Here is a 15,817-nt window from a genome sequence, read left to right on the forward strand (position 1 = left end):
CCTGTGCGTCCGGAGCCTGTGCTCCGCAACGGGAGAGGCCACAACAGTGAGGCCCGCGTACCGCAAAAAAAAAAAAAAAAAAAAAATAGAAACTACAGCTAAGGAAAAGAAGTAAACAAAAATCACCCATAGTCCTAGCCAGAGAAAAAAACTTTTGACATTTTTCGATGTATGCCCTTCCAGTCTTTTCCTTTTATATTTTTATATTTATATTTCCTCTTATATTTGCAAAAATACATGATTTATAATTTGAGGACAAAAAGTATTATTTTTCAACCAGCATTTTCACTTAAAATAAATAAAATTTAAAAAAATTTTTTTAAAAATAAAAAAACAAGGGATTCCCTGATCAACTTAGCCATAAGAATTCAGAGATGGGTTTTTTTTGGGGGGGGGGCGGGCAGGTAGGGAAGATTTTTAAAAATTGCATCTCCTTCAAATATACAATAAATATATAAAATATATAGGATATAACTTGCCATTATAAGTGCACAATTTATTGACATTAATATGAAATTCATGTTTTGATTGGACAACCCATCCCCTTCCCAAGCCACCCTGCCACACACATTTCCTTATTTTCCTCCCATATCGATAACCTGCCTGTGCTGGTTATTAAGCTATTGTCTCTCAGCTCCAAATCGGTCCTTCTGTCCTCTGCTTTGTTGCCATTTTGAGCCTGGGACTCCCCAACCACATTTCTGCTTTTTCAGCTGGTACCCTCTTAGCGTCTGTTAACGGGGACCCAAGAGAGATGCTTTGAGGCTGGAGGAGGAAGAAAGGACTTGCCCCTTCCTGCCTCCTAGCTGTTCTCATGGGCCTCACTCTGGGAACTCTACCTCACCCCAGCCGTGACAATACTTTCCTCTCCATTTTGTGGTTTTTCCAGCACTGGCAGGACCAGCTTCATTGGGCAACTCTGCCCCCGACCTCCCAAGACACTGGCACCAGCTGAACAATGTCCCTTCTTCAGGCATCTGAGCTTCACCTGAAGCTTCACCTGGTCCCTTCTCCCAATTTCTACGTTTTTATAATTCCAAGCTCTTCCCTTTTTTCCCCCAGCACTTGGGCTGGTAGCTACATTCTGCAGTTGCTGCCTCCATGATACCTTAAAGTGCCCGCTCTCTCTTTTTACCCTTTTAGTTACCAAGTTAACAACTTTATACTTAACAATTATTTATGTCAGATTCTCCCTGGTCAAATAAATCGTGTGATTTCTTTTTTTAAAATTTATTTTAAACATTGTAAAGCAACTATACTCCAATAAAAATTAATTAAAAAGTAAGACAAATGAATCAAAATAAAGTTTATTTTATCGATGTATAGTTGATTTACAATGTTGTGTTCGTTTCTACTACACAGCAAAGTTAAATATGTAATCTCTGGATCGGACCTTGACTTATACAATAAATATAAATTAATTTTATTTATTGCATTGTCATTTTCTGGGACTTAGAAAGTCTGTATTCCAGACCTGATTCTACCATTAGTATATAAAGTAGCTAGTATATAAAGTATATAGCATATAAAGTAATTAAGTAAACAATTCCTCAGCTTATCCTCTCACTCTGCTGTCATCCTCTTGGGATACAAAGTTCTACCTACTAGACTGCTCTTATTTCCAGGCTATATTAATACTAATACTAATACTACTCATTTATTATGAGTTTTTTATGTGCACATAGTTTCTTAGTTGAATGTTCTAATTTAGTCCTCAAAACAGCTTCATAAAGAAGACACTAGTCTTATCTTTACTTTAGAAACAAAGACATTGATACACAGTGAGGTAAGAAGATGGCAGTGCCCAAGGACTCACAGCTCTAGGTGGCAGGGACGGAAATCAACCCAGGTAGATGGACTCCAGAATCCAGGTACTTCACCTGTTGGTTGTGGGATTGTAGAAAGAAACAGTCTCTGAACCACAGCTCTGCCACTCATGTGATGAGTGACCAAGAGGCTGAGGTACTGGATGGATTGGATCTTGGAAATGATGCCCTAAGGAGTGGAGGGAGGGAGACAGCAAACCAGGTCCTCAAGCCATCAGTGATTGACAGGGGTCGACTGTAGCATCAGCAGATGCCAGCAACATGGAAGGAAGCTGGGTAGAGTCTGATGCCGTGAACTTCAAATGAGCTGGGGATTTTAGAAGACAGGAATGGGAGAAAAAATCCTCTGCTGGAGAGAGCTGTAGAGGAAGCAAATGTCCTCAGGGGAGGGCAGGCTTGATTCAGAGCTGGATGGGTATCATAGTTTTCGGGACTGCCTTAACACAGTAGCATAGACTGGCTCAACCAACAAAATCTGTCTTAGCTCTGGAGGCCAGAAGCCTGAAGTCAAGTTATTGGCAGGGCTGGTTCCTTCTAAGGACTGTGAAGGAAGGATCTGTCCCGGGCCTCTCTCCTTGGCTTGCAGATGGCAGTGTTTATATTCACAGACTGTTCTTTCTGTATGCATGCCTGTTTCCAAATTTCCTCTTTTTATGAGGATACCAGTTCTATTGCCTTAGGGGTCCATTTTGACCTCATTTGACCCCTAATGACCTCATTTTAACTTGATTACCTCTGTAAAGACTCTATCTCCCAATAAGGGCACATTCTGAGGTCCTGGTGGTTAGGACTTCAGCATATGAATGGGGTGGGGGTGGGGTTGCAATTCAACCCTTAACAGGAATTAAGGGAACAGTCAGAGAAGAGAGCCTGAGCTGTTGCTAGACCAGGAGTTCCCAGGAGTGCAGGGTAGGGTTTGGAAAGGCTGAGGGATCAGACGAGGGGTCCAATTAGGAAGCACACAGAGAACTTGGGAATGAATTTCTGGGTCACAGGGGAAAGCCTTGGGAGCCTGGAATTCTGGCAGTGACTGGGATGAATCAGAAAGTCAATGTGCTGGGTCTGGCCCTGATGGTCTCTTGGGGAAGATGGTAACCAGTTCCAGCTGGCCTGGGGCCACCAGACAGCTGACCTCTTTTCCATTCTTGATAGTTCAGGGCCAAGTTGGGAATGAAGGCCTCCTCAGGGCCCTCTCTCAGGCAGCGTTGAGGCTGGGTGTAGTTTCTCCTCCTAAAAACAAAAGGACAAGGGACCTTCCGCAAGGCCATCAAAGTCGAGATAACATCACTGAGCACCACTGACAATTCTGTGCAGAGGAATGTCCGTGGAATTTCCAGAACCTTTGTGACTTCTCTCAATGAGCCAGATTCATTACCCCTGTCAAGTTTTATCTTGTAATCAGCAGGGAAACAAAATCCTAAGAATGTGGAACGCCCTTATGGCAGTTTTGAGGCCTCCTGCCTTAGTGGGTGTTGAGGGAGAAGGAGGCTGCAGAGGGAGTGGCCCCTTGAAGAGAGACAGTGAGGCAGAGAATCTCTGAAACCTACAGGAGAACTAACTGCATGGAAAGCCACCCCGTCGGCCAGGCTGGGAGGAAGGATCAGAGCTGGGGGTCAGGTCTTGGGGAAGCACCCAGATGGGAGAGGCCCTGATGGCCTTGTACCCCAGGGCTGATGAGCCCATGCAGTCTGAATCTACTCAGCTCTCCTCATCTGCCTTCCCACCAAACTCCAAAGCTCTCCCATTACCTGAGACAGCCTGGTGTGAGAGGACCCATGTGTCCCGCCAGCTCCCCCATTCCCATGCTAATCACCCCAAAACACATGCTTGCCATTTCCTCTGTCATACTCAAGAAACCATCAATTCAACAGAATCAAATTATGCAACAGAGAGAGCAGTCTAGAGATAAGACTAAAACCACAGTCTAGAGAGAAGCAGAATCTCATGCAGAACCCCGGGGAAGATGTGTCTGAATCTAGGAACAGAGTCTAAGCACTCCCTGAGTCTTGGGCAGGTCCCTGCCAATGGTGGGGTTGGATGGCGGTCCCCAGGATGGGAAAAGGAGGCCATGTGAGCCTTGAACTCCCTCCCATCTCTCTGTTGGCTCCCTCAACCAGTGCCAGTGCCCCATGTTCCCCAAGGCTGTGCGGGATCCCAGCCTAGGCTGCCATCTCTGAGCCCAGCAGTCCACACCCACCTCTCCTGACTGTTCTATCAGACTTCTGCCTTCAGAATGCCCTTGATCAGAGGCAGCTTCATGCCTCGTGTCACACTCACAGGATCTGTTTGTCTAGGCCTCTCCCCAAGATGCCTCCCAGGGGTCCCTGCATTCTCACCTGGAGCATGGCCTTTAACCTCACAGGTCTCAGAGATAGTCCCAGTTCCTCCTTTCCCCAAGGCTGAACCTCCTCACTCCCCAGCTGGAGGTTCAGATCCATCCTCAGCCCTAGAACCATTCCTAACCCACAAGAGGAGGAATGAACAGGGTCACAGCTCTTCCCCACCCCACCTTGAGGCTCTGTTCTCACCTCTGGGTCCAGTCTTGTTTCTGAAAGCCGGAGCTCTCTTATGCCTGACAGCTGAATTCCTACGTTCCTCCCCATAACAGAGTCTCTAACCTAAAAAGCTCAAGATGATCCTCAACTTGATAAAGAATATCTACCAAAAGCCTACCACTAGCATCACACTAATGGTGACAAATTCAAAGCTTTCCCACTAAGATCAGGTACAAGGAAAGGATATATCCTCTCACTACTTCTTTCCAACATTGCACTGGAAGTTCTAGGTTATACAATAAGACAAGAAAAGGAAATAGAAAGGTATACAGCTTGGGAAGGAAGAAAGAAAACTGTCTTTGTTCGCAAATGGCATTATCGTCTATGTAGAAAATCAAAAGAACTGACCAAAAAAAATCTCCTGAAAATAATAAGCAATTACAACAAGGTTGCAAGATACAAGGTTAATATACAAAAGTCAAAAGTCAATCACTCTCCTGTATATCAGCAATGAAAATGTGGACTTTGAAATTAAAAACACAATATCGTTTACATTAGCACCCCCAAAATGAAATACTTAGATACAAATCTAACAAAATATGTACAAGATCTATATGAGGAAAACTCTGATTAATAAAATCAAAGAACAAAGTAAACAGAGAGATGCTCATGGATAGAAAGACTCAATATTGTCAAGATGTCAATTCTTCCCAACTTGATCTATAGAGTCAATGCAATCCCAATCAAAATTCCAGGAAGTTATTTTGTGGATATCAACAAACTGATTCTAAAGCTAATATGGAGAAGCAAAAGACCCAGAATAATCAGCACAATATTGAAGGGGAAGAACAAATTGGAGGATTGACACTACCCACTTCAAATCACTGTAAAAACTACAGTAATCAAGACAGCACAGCACTGCTGAAAGAACAGACAAATAGATTAATGCAACAGAATAGAGAGCATAGAAATAGATCCACGGAAATATAGTCAATTGACCTCTGACAAAGGAGTAAATGCAATACAATGGAGCAAAGATAGTCTTTTCACAAATGGTGCTGCACAAATTGAATCTAGACACAGACCTTACATCCTTCACAAAAATTGACTCAAAGTGGATCATAAACCTAAATATAAAATGCAAAACTATAAAATTCCTGGAAGGTAACACAGGAGAAATTCTAGATGACCTTGGGTTTGGTGATGCCACCAAAGGCACAATCCATAAACGAAAAAATTGATAAGCTGAAAAATTTTTAAAAATCTGCTCTGGGAAAGACAGTGTCAAGAGGATGAAAAGACAAGCCACAGAGTGGGAGAGAGTATTTGCAAAAGACACACCTGATAAAGGACTATTATACAAAATACACAAAGAACTCTTCAAACTCAACAATAAGGAAATGAACAACCTGATTAAAAAATGGGTCAAAGACCTTAACAGACGCCTCATCAAAGAAGATATACAGACATCGAATAATACGTCGTCAGGGAAATGCAAATTTAAAAAACAATGAGAGGGCTTCCCTGGTGGCGCAGTAGTTGAGAGTCCGCCTGCTGATGCAGGGGACACGGGTTCATGCCCCGGTCCGGGAAGATCCCACATGCCGCGGAGCGGCTGGGCCTGTGAGCCATGGCCACTGAGCCTGCGCGTCTGGAGCCTGTGCTCCGCAACGGGAGAGGCCACAACAGTGAGAGGCCCGCGTACCGCAAAAAAAAACCAAAACAACAATGAGACATTATTACACACCTCTTAGAATGGCCAGAATCCAGAACACTGACAACACCAAATGCTGGTGAAGATGCGGAACAGTAAGAATGCTTATTCATTGCTAACGGGAGTGCAAAATGGTACAGTCACTTAGGGAGCCAGTTTGGCGGCTTCTTCCAAAGGAGTTGAAACCTTACGTTTACACAGAAACCTGCATATAGATGTTTATAGCAGCTTCATTTCGAGCTGCCAAAACTTGAAAGCGATCAAGATGCTCTCCAGTAAGTGAATGAATAAGTAAACTGGGATTCATCCAGACAATGGAGTATCATTCAGTACTAAAAGAAAAAAGGAGCTATCAGGATGTGAAAAGACATGGAAGAAACTTAAATGCATATTACTAAATGAAAGAAGCCAATCTGAAAGGCTACATACTGTGTGATTCCAACTATACGACATATTGGAAAAGGAAAAACTATGGAGCCGGTCAAAAGATCAGTGATGGCCAGGGGTTAGGAGAGGGATGAATGGGTGGAGCTCAGACGATCTTTCGGGCGGTGCAGCCGCTCTGTGTGATACTGTAGTGATGGATACACATCTTTAGACATTTGTCCAAACCCAGAATGTACAACACCATGGACTTTGGGTGATAATGATGTGTCAGCGTAGGTTCATCACTAGTGACTAAAGTCCCACTCTGATGCAGGAGGGTACCAGCAGAAAGGGCGTGGCAGTTGCACTGCAGTCCCATTGAGGAGTGGTCTTGAAAAACCAATGAAAAATCCTCCCAATGGGCATTTTTGAGCAGAGCATTTGGCTATCTACTTAGTATGGAGAGAGAAGTGGCCCAGAGTTAGAGTAAATATAGACTCATGTGTAGGCTGTGGTTGTGTCAGCAGCAGAGCTCAACTTCTGCTGTTAGTCTTGCTTCCTGTCCTTCCCTCTTACAGGTTTTGATCCCAAGGACACATCTTAATAAACACCCCACAACACGCTAAACACCAGCTCAGAGTCTGCCTAACAGGATCCCAGCCTAGGACACAGAGAGAGAAAGCAGGTGAGCGAGACCCTGCGATGGAAGAGCCCGTGGGAGCCATGAGTAATACAGGGAGTCGGGCTGAGGGTGCAAACAGGCAGGGACAGGAGGGAGGGGGCAGAAATAGAGGGGAGTGGTCACAGTGGTGGCAGGTGCTACTGCTGAACAGCTGACAGTGTAACCAGTCCCTAGAGCTGTCTCAAATTCTCAGCCACACGCAAGTCCCCATCTACTCTCCCAGTTCTGCAAAGCTTGGCTCTATGGGCTCCCGAGGATTCCCATCATCCTGCAGAGGGCACAGACTGCTCATTGCTCCCCATTTATTTTCCTAATAAAATAATTTGTGCTGGATACAGAGTGTAGTGGGTTCCCCAAAAGATATGTCTGCATCCCAACCCCCAAAACACGTGAATGTGAACTTATTTGGAAAAGGAGTCTTTGCAAATGTAATTAAGTTAAAGATCTTAAGACGAGACCATCCTGGAATATCCAAGTTGCCACTAAATCCAATGACAAGTGTCTTTATAAGAAGAAGGCAGAGGATAGACACAGAGAGAAGGGAAGACCATACGAAGACAGAGGCAGAGATTGGAGTTTTGCAGCCACAAGCCATGGAACGCCTGGAGCTGGAAGAGGCAAGGATGGCTCCTCCCTAGAGCCTCCAGATGGAGCACAGCCCTATGACACAACAATTTTGGACCTTTGGCCTCTGAAATTGAAAGAGAAAAGATTTCTGTTATTGTAAGCCACAGAGTTTGTGCTCATTTGTAACCACACCCTAGGAAACTAACATACATAGTTGCCATGAATAAAGACCGAGTTTCCCAGTTTCCCTTGCAGCTGAGTGTGGCCATGAGACAAAGCCCCATCTGTGGGAGTAAGCAGAAGCATACTTCTGTGTGCCTCTCCCAAGCTCTGTTTCTACCAGATGAGGCAGCTTTGAGAAACTTAGAATCCAGGAATAGAACAAAACTTACCTGCAGAGATACCCTCACAGGAAGAGCAACAAACAAACTGTTCCCAAATTTGTGGCCCAGATCAAGCTTTCACCTGTCTGAAGTGTAATGGGGAAAATTAAAACAATTGTATTTAAAATTTATGACTATTTATTCTGAGATTATATCCTTTCCTTAAAAAAAATTAAAAAAAAAAAAAAGGAAAACATTCTTTCTCTAGTGAAATCAACAGTGGTAGGTGGTGTGGTGACTGGTTTTGACTTTTTTTTTTTACGGTACATGGGCCTCTCACTGCTGTGGTCTCTCCCGTTGCGGAGCACAGGCTCCGGACGCGCAGGCTCAGCGGCCATGGCTCACGGGCCCAGCCGCTCCGCGGCATGTGGGATCTTCCCGGACCGGGGCATGAACCCACGTCCCCTGCATCGGCAGGTGGACTCTCAACCATTGTGCCACCAGGGAAGCCCTGGTTTTGACTTTTTTAATTCCATAGTTCCTTTAATTTACCTAACATTCCAGGAAGGGAACTAGAAAAAAGATGAACATCCCCAATGTAAGAATCAGGAATTGATAGCAAGCTACACAAGCAGCCTCGAACAAAAAGGGAACTGACTGACCCGTGGTTGCTTTTGAAAATGTCCGTACCTAGCACCGCCCTTCCACCCAAATACTGGCAACCCTACGGTGGTCACTATAATAATTTGGGGAAAACTGGGATGGGAAGCTTTACCGGTGTGTAACTTTGCAAAGTCTGAGACATCTGAGGTAGAGCACAAGGTAGGGCAGATGTCAAGGGTCTGACAACATCTTATTCAAGGAATCCATGTCCTTAGAGAACAGACTTGTGATTGCCAAGAGGGAGGGATGGATTGGGAGTTTGGGGTTAGCAGATGCAAACCATTATACATAGAATGGATAAGCAACAAGGTCCTACTGTATAGCACAGGGAACTATATTCAATATCCTGTAATACACCATAATGGAAAATAATTTTTAAAAGAATGTATATATATGTATAACTGAATCACTTTGCTGTACAGCAGAAATTAACACAACATTGTGAATCAACTATACTTCAATAAAAAAACCCAAACAAACAAAGAATCCATGTTTCTGTGAGGGTTAAAGATGGGGAAACCTGTCTGGGTGGGGAATTAAGGAAAGTTTCATGGAGAAACGGAATGAGTTTGAAATGGGTTTGAAATGAGCTTTAAGGATGAATAGAATTTATATTTTTTGCAAATATTTTGAATAGGTAATACAATCAAAAATTAAAATTATATTCAGTGAAGGTTCTCACTTGATCTCATAACAATCTCCTTCCCACCCAAGGTGATATTTAAAAATTGAGTTTTATTGTAATTTTTAAATGATTATAACAGTAGTATATCCCCACAGAAAAATTTGGAAAAGTCCATCTAGTGTATATCTTTCTACCTGTCTACGTACCTCCCCATTCCATTTCTCCTTGGAGGGAAGAGAGAGTTTGTTTCTTCTCTGGAGACGTGGGAACCCAGGACCACTGTCCATGCCTCCACACGACACTGCCACGGTCACGAGGCCATGCTGGGTCCTAAGTTTCGGAAAGCCAATTTGCAATGTAGCGCTTTGTCCTTCAGGGGAAGAATGCATGGAAAAGAGTGGATATCTGGGATCATAGCAAAGTGAATGGCAGGCTTATGACGCTGCCCATCTTGTGCAGTCCTGTCAAAGTTTCTCGGCTGGACATACTAAGTGATCAAGGAAGATACCCCCAATTCCTTGCAGACACACAGTTACTTCCTCATAACTTCTTGGCTGCCTGTACAGAAGCAAAATTTCCTGTTATTTTCTTTTCTTTTGTTCTGTTTTCTTTTGTTTTTTATATTTTCTGGCCACACCTTGAGGCATGCAGGATCTTAGTTCCCCGACCAGGAATTGAACCCATGCCCCCTGCAGTGGAAGCACGGAGTCCTGACCACTGGACCGCCTGGGAGGTCCCTCCGGTTGTTTTCAGATTGTAAGGAAATTATGATCATAACTGCTACTTCACGGCAATGTTTATTACCGATCAGCTCAGGCATCATGCAAAAGAGCTGAATGCATGAGAAACTTCAGATACCAGAATCTCTTCAGGAATATCAAATGAATACACAGAATTTCAGGGGAACATTTTCAAAACAAGGGAGTTTTAAAAAATGGTGTCCCTTGGGTAGACACTGGCCTGTAGTCATGCCCCACGGCACCTTTGCACAAGGCTGTGTGGGAGGCTGAGTTGCTGGAGGTCTGAGGCTCACAGATGGGGTTGCATCTGAGCACCAGACACGAAATACCAAAATGTTAGGGGGATGCATGGGGTATTGATCAAATGGAGCTGTCTATGATAGAAAGCAAGGAAAAGCATCAAGTTAAATAGGTAAATTCAGTGTAAGTTAAGCAGCTTTCAGTTAAGGAGTTTAAGTCATGCCTTTGCTCTGCAGTCAGATCTTGTGTGGAAAAAAAAACCCAAAATGAGGCCAGAAAGCAAGCAATCACTGAGGATCAGCTTACGTACTTCGACCCTCAGGAGTGAGGGGCCCTGGAGCAGAGCTCCAGCCTAGCCTGGTAGAGTCGAGGAACTCAGGGCCACCCTGCACATGCTCCACTCTGACTGCCCTGCCATCGGTAACAACGGCATTACAACGAGAAGAGTTTAATATACACGAAAGAGACAAGTAGTCGAGGTGAGGCACCATCTGGAGTCTTTCTTCACTCCTCAAGCTTTGACGCGCTTACACATCACCCGGAGAATCTTGTTAAAATATGGATTCTGGTTCACTGGATCTGCAGTGAGCCTTCAGATTCTGCTTTTCTGATAAGATGCCAGGTGATGCTGCTGCTGGTGATCGAGGGGCCACGCTTGGAGTCACAAGGACTCGGCTGGCATCACTTTGGGGGAAGATCTGGGAGGGTTTGTGGAGCAAAGAAGGATGCCATGAATGGGGGAAGAATCTATAGTATATAAAAGGGTGCAGCAAAGAGGGCTGCAAGCGACCAGAAAACCACTGAAAGTAGCTGAACAGTAAGACATGGTGCCTGGAGGGGGAACAGTACCGTGTGAGTCAGTGCAGGGTCTCGACCTCATCAGGAGCCCACGTGCTTTCCCTCCTTCTGCTCTAACAGCTCAGAATGTGGGGGATGATGGCTGGCATGGCTCCAGACGTCACAGGCAGAGGACAATGTCAGGAGGTAGGAATGATGTCTTCCCTTGGAAAGCAAGGTTACCCTTCATGACTCTTTGGCCAGATTGAGTGCACATGCCTCTTCCTTAAGCCAATCCCCGGCAAGAGGAGAATGACCATACATAGCTCAGACTGATCAAGTTCTGCCTCCTTGGGACTTGGGACAAGAATATATCATATCCAAGATCTGATTATTCCAATATCTTTGGTTCTTGAGGGTCAGTATCTATTGTTTGATGTTTCTGGCTCATTTCCTTGTGAATATGGTGATCGTTCATCACAGGCTTGTGTGGCTGGGTGGAAAGTCAACGTGGTTTGGCCAAGAAAATGGTGTCTTCTACTAGAAGACAACTAGATCTTAGTGCCCGAGAGGCATTGGGGTTCAGCTGGCCCATTGCTCCTTCTGGTCAAGCTGGTATTGTAATAAGTCACACGGTTCCGTAGCCACATTGACACACCTGCTCCCTCTTTCATTATGGCCGCCTGGAGGGAAACCACAGAAAGCAAAGACCCGGCGCAGACAGAGAAGGACATTCTCTCTTCTAACACCCTGTGCTGGGGTTCACAGCAATCTAGGCAACCTGCCTTTACCATGACTGCAGGGCTGGAACAGAACACACCACCGGAAATGGCCATTCAGACCCCAAGGAGCTCTCACTGGTGGTCTCTCTACTTGGGCTTCACTCGTGACCGTATTTACAGGGTCTCTGCAGCCCACCACAAGCCTTCTCCTATTACTCCTCTTACCTTAGACCATGGGCTCTAACCTAAATCCTCCACTTCCTTCTTCCTGCTCTGCCAGGGACCCTTCAGATTCCTGCAACTTAGTTATGCGGAGCAAGTTTCTGGCTAGAGAGCAAGGGTTTCACCTTTCCTAAGCAGAAAGGATCCTGTAGAGTTCTCCAGGGTTCGGGGATAAAACAGATCTGGGTTTCTCAGCATGTTATATGCATGAAACTTTCTTGGGAAAGCAACTTGAGCTGAGCCGAGGGCACGGATGGGCCTTGGAAACGCTATCACTTAAGGGGTGGGCAGAGAAAGAAGAGATGATGAAGGAGAAATTGAAGAAAATAGGAAAGCGTAGTGTTCCAAGGCCAAGGCACAAACATGCATCAGGTACCGAGTGTTCAACAGCGTCTGAGCTCTATTTCCACAGTGAGGTGACCATGGATTTGGCAGCGTGGAGGGCCTTGCTGGCCTTGTCAGAGGCAGTGTAGACGGAGCAGACTTCCCTGGGCTGAGGAGTAAGTGGGAGGTGAGAAGTGATGGTAGTGACTGTAGACAAGATTTTTAGAAGTGGCAAGCGTCTCTTCTGCCCAAGGAGGTGGACCCGACCATCCCATTTAATGCTGCAAACTGCTCTTCCCTCACCCACCCAATCCCCTTACCCTACTCCACCTGTTTTTCCCATGGTAGCATTTATCCCCTTCAAAAATATAACGTGCATTTATCCTTCACTAACTATGATCTTTGGTGAGTGTGTCTCTCCCTCGTGAGACCAAAATGGTCCCGAAGACAGAGACCCTTGTCAGCTGTGTTCACTGATATATCCTAAGCGCCTAGAACAAAGGGTTGGCACCCAGTGGGTGTTCAAAAATATTGGTTAAGTGAATGAGGAGGAGGAGGATGGTGACTGAGAGGAATGCTGGGGCAAAGGAGGGGGTTGTTTTTAAAGCTGACAGCAGCCTGTTTATGTTTATGGCTGAGAGGACAGTTTGAAAACACAAAAGAGAGAAGTGGAAAATAATGACTCAAGGTCTTAGAAATGATGAGTTTCAGAGAACACTTAGAGAGGACGGTCTGGTTGGGGGGAAGTTGCAAGCGGTGACATGTAAGTCTGGAAGGGTAGATCTATGGAGTGTTTTAAATTACTCCGATGGACTCAGAGTTAATGCCCTGGGTAATGAAAATCCCGGGGCTGATGCTTTTTTTTAGCAAGGAGGTTGACAGATCACTCTGGTGACCACTCGGGGTCACAGTGTTGCAATGTCTCGGGACATACCATTCCAAATCCCATACAGCACAAGTGAATGGTGTCTTCTGGAGTTGTGCAACACGGCAGCCCTCTGAGGAAGGGCTGGCACCGAGAGTGGCGCAAGGCAGGACTGTCTGATGGGAAACTCTTGGAGACATAATAAGGCCTGACTAGGGTGTGGCAGAGAGGCAGGTAGAAAGTTCTAGAAGGCTGAGTTTTTGCCAGAGCAGAATCAACACAAATTCAGCTCTATTAGCAGGTGGGAAGGCAAGAGGGTCAGAGGTACTGAATGTAAATGGTTTATGGAAAGACCTTCAGGACAGGGGCTGGCTGGGCCGAGGAGATAATGAGCTGAGGTTCGGGTGGTGGCAGTTGCTGAAGAAAGAAGAAGGAAGTCACTTAGATACCATAAAATGTTTTGTTAAAAGTATGATGGTAGATAAATTCCCAGTCAAAACCCACAAAGAGAATTTAGAACTTACCCAAAAAAGGACGATTGGAAGAGCCTGTGACCTTTGAGACTGATGTAGGGAGGCCACCTATGAGCTACTGAGCTCGTCTTTTATGCTTTTCCCACGCTTATTTGATTCCATCCCATCCTGTCCCCTCTGTTTGATTTAACTACATTCTAGCCCATTCAATAGACGTTAATTGGGTATCGACCTATCCTTGGCATCAGAATAAGAAATAAATGATAAGAAATAAACGGTATGGTCCCTGCTCCTGACGGGTTGTCAGGCTTCCAAGGAAGACAGAAATGCAAGCAACTGCGGTAGACCGTGGACAATATGCTAAAATGAAAACTCTGCAGGGATTGGGGAGGGCAGAGGCAGGAGAAGGTCGGGACCACTACGGTTCCTCCTCTCACTGAGTTTCCTAGTGAAGAGATGGGGCGATGTTGAGTTTTCCTCGGTCATCTTTCTTCCCGAGGCCCCAGGAGCTGGAGTGTGCAGTGGGAGGAAAGGGTAGAGAAGGTTCAGGATTTCACATTTGCTCCTGGGATCCCTGACTCTCCTCAAAGTCATCGGAGGTAGTGTTGGCCTCCACTCAACCTCTAACTAGCTCTGACCTTGGGGTGCCACTCATTGCCGGGGAGCCTGGAAGTGCGGGTGTGGACACAGTCCTGTGTGGGAGCCCTTCTGACCGCTTGGTGCCCTCCTCAGTGAGCCAGGTCAGGGAGTAGACCCCAGAGACGATCAGTAAAAGCCTTCACCTCCAAGAAGCCTGTCTGGCAAGAGCCTCCATGAACCCCAAGGTCTAGCTCTGCGGACTTCTCCTCTGTGGAGCCTTTTCTGATCTCCTAGGAGATGCATCTCTGGTTTCCACGTGCTTCCACTGCGAGTGGGGGGTCCTCACAGGGCATCGGAGGTTCAATACCTAGCACATGGCAGGTGCTCAGTGCTATTTGAAGCCTTCCCTTGCCTCGCTGGGCAGTAGTCACCCCTCCATTCCTCCTACTCTCATCAGATGCTCTTTGATTATCTACTACGGAACAGGGGCTGGCAACGTTTTTTATTTTTAGAAAGGACCAGATAGTAAATATGGCTTTACAGGACACACAATCTTTGTTTCAACTACTTAGGTTTCCTACTGGAACACAAAAAGAGTGGAATAATTAAGAACGTGGCCTCTGGAGACAGATGGGCCTGTATTCAAATTCGGATTCCAGACTCCCTCCCTCCCTTCCTTCCTTCTCAGTCAGAGTTACTAGGTGGCCTGATGAGGGCGGGAAGGCAGCCAGGACTCGTGCAAGGAGGGTGAATTCCTTTCTTAGGGCTGTAGTAACGGAGTACCAAAACTGGGTAGCTCAAAACAACAGACATTCATTGTCTCACGGTTCTGGAGACTTGAAGTCCAAAATCAAGGTGTCAGCGGGGCGGAGCTTACTCAGACGGCTCTAGGGGAGAACGCTTCCTTGCCTCGTCCAAATTTCCAGTGTTGGCTGACAATCCTTGACGTTCCTTTGCTTGAAGGTGCATCACTACAGGCTCACGGCCTTCTGCTCCCCGTGTGTCTATACATCTTCCCTCTGTGCGTATCTCTGTCTCCACATTTCCCTTTTATAAGCAAGCCAGTCATATTGGATGAGAGTCCACCCTAATGATTTCGTTTTCACTTGACTACTTCTGTAAAGACCCTATTTCCAACGAAGGTCACATTCTGAAGTACTAGGGGTTAAGACAGCAACATATTTTTTTTGAAGGGCCCAATTCTACCCTGTATCAGTGGACGTCAGAGCAGGGTAACAGCCCAGCACAGAGGTGGGCTACACGTGAGCCGGTGAGCAAATAAGGATAATGAAAAAAGAAAGAAAAGAGAGAGGGAGGGGAGTTAGGAGAGAGAGTGTGGGACTACACACTGTCTTTCTTACACATATATTTTATGTCCAATAGCTGATTATTCCAAAGCCTTTGTTTCTCACGGGGTCTATATCTACTGCTGTTGTTTCTGCAGCTTCTTTTGATGAGTTTGGTGATTGTTGATTGCGAGCTTATAGATGGGAAACCAAGAATGCTTTCCTCCAGAGAGATTTGCATTTGTTCCCGCCAGGAGGCAGAGGCTAACCTACCCTAGAATCGACTGTGGTCTCCTCCTGGGCTCTGAGTTCAAGGTGAGAATCTTGA

This window comes from Grampus griseus (genome assembly GCF_964374135.1).
Source record: "Grampus griseus genome assembly, chromosome: 11".
In the NCBI taxonomy this organism is placed as follows: domain Eukaryota; kingdom Metazoa; phylum Chordata; class Mammalia; order Artiodactyla; family Delphinidae; genus Grampus; species Grampus griseus.